Here is a 1,172-nt window from a genome sequence, read left to right on the forward strand (position 1 = left end):
AAAAAAAAAAAAAAAAAAAGAAATTTACCTTTAACATTTGCCTAAGTCTATGTGCCTTCACTTTAATTTGAAGCTAGACTTACAGTATGGCTCATTAAATGTTTTGGTTGTAAACCAGGTGTGGTGGCTCATGTCTGTAATCCTAGCACTTTGGGAGGCCGAGGTGGGCGGATCACAAGGTCAGGAGTCAAGACTGTCCTGGTCAACGTGGTGAAACCCGGTCTCTACTAAAAATACAAAACATTAGCCAGGCGTGGTGGCATGCGCCTGTAGTCCTACTACTTGGGAGGCTGAGGTAGGAGAATCATTTGAACCTGGGAGGTGGAAGTTGCAGTGAGTCGAAATCATGCCACTGTACTCTAGCCAGGCAACAAGAGCGAGACTTCATATCAAAACAAAAAAAAAGTTTTGATTGTTTGATGAATTGAAACATGTATTAGCACAAGTGTATTTATTATTGCAAGGCACAATACCTAAAAAGGTTTATTGGAATAATTAAAATATGCATGTTTCCTTTAATTGATGTTTCCTTTTTTTTTTTATAGGACTTCTGTAACGATAAAAGTTATATTTCAGAAGAGACAAGAGTACTTCTGTTAACAGGAAAGGTATTGTATACTTTAATAATTTTGAGATCTTTGTTTCATGTGTATATTGCTTCTGCTATTCCTAGAAATACCTCTAAATGACCACTAGATTGTACAGTTCCTGATTCTTGGGGATCACATTGTGGATTTATAGCATCTAAAGCAGCCGTGCTTTTAGACTTTTTCTGCCAGGAACCACTCTTCTGAATTGCCACTGTGTGTTCTCATCAGTAACGTTAAGCACAGTTTATTTACAATTCAGGAATTAGATTTCCCTGGGAAATGCTATAATCAATTTAGGTATATAAAAGAAGTAATTTTATACTACTAATGAATTAGGCGGTTTATTTTCTATGTAAGGAATATGGTGACACCTAAAACAGCAAAAGGAAATTTAGTTTTTTGTAAATAGTTCCTAAATTATTACTATGTATATATCCAATAGTTTATAGAGCATTTATTATATATTTTGCTGTGTTTTAGGGGAACTTTTTATTTTGATTGAGTAATAAAGGATAAATTAATATTACCTAGTTATTAAGTAGAGATATGTTTATGGCTTTTAATTGTATTAAGGCAGTTAAA

The 1,172-nt window shown here is 34.0% G+C and overlaps 1 long non-coding RNA gene across 1 annotated transcript in view; it reads left to right on the forward strand.

Moving 5' to 3' along the window:
- Positions 1-1,172, forward strand: part of LOC108303430 — a 27,578-nt gene that overhangs the window by 4,489 nt on the left and 21,917 nt on the right. The window contains exon 3 of the long non-coding RNA XR_005199996.1: positions 546-608. This is a non-coding gene — a long non-coding RNA (uncharacterized LOC108303430). The remainder of the gene's footprint in view (positions 1-545; positions 609-1,172) is intronic.

This window comes from Cebus imitator, unplaced genomic scaffold (genome assembly GCF_001604975.1).
Source record: "Cebus imitator isolate Cc_AM_T3 unplaced genomic scaffold, Cebus_imitator-1.0 Scaffold47, whole genome shotgun sequence".
Classification (NCBI taxonomy): Eukaryota; Metazoa; Chordata; class Mammalia; order Primates; family Cebidae; genus Cebus; species Cebus imitator.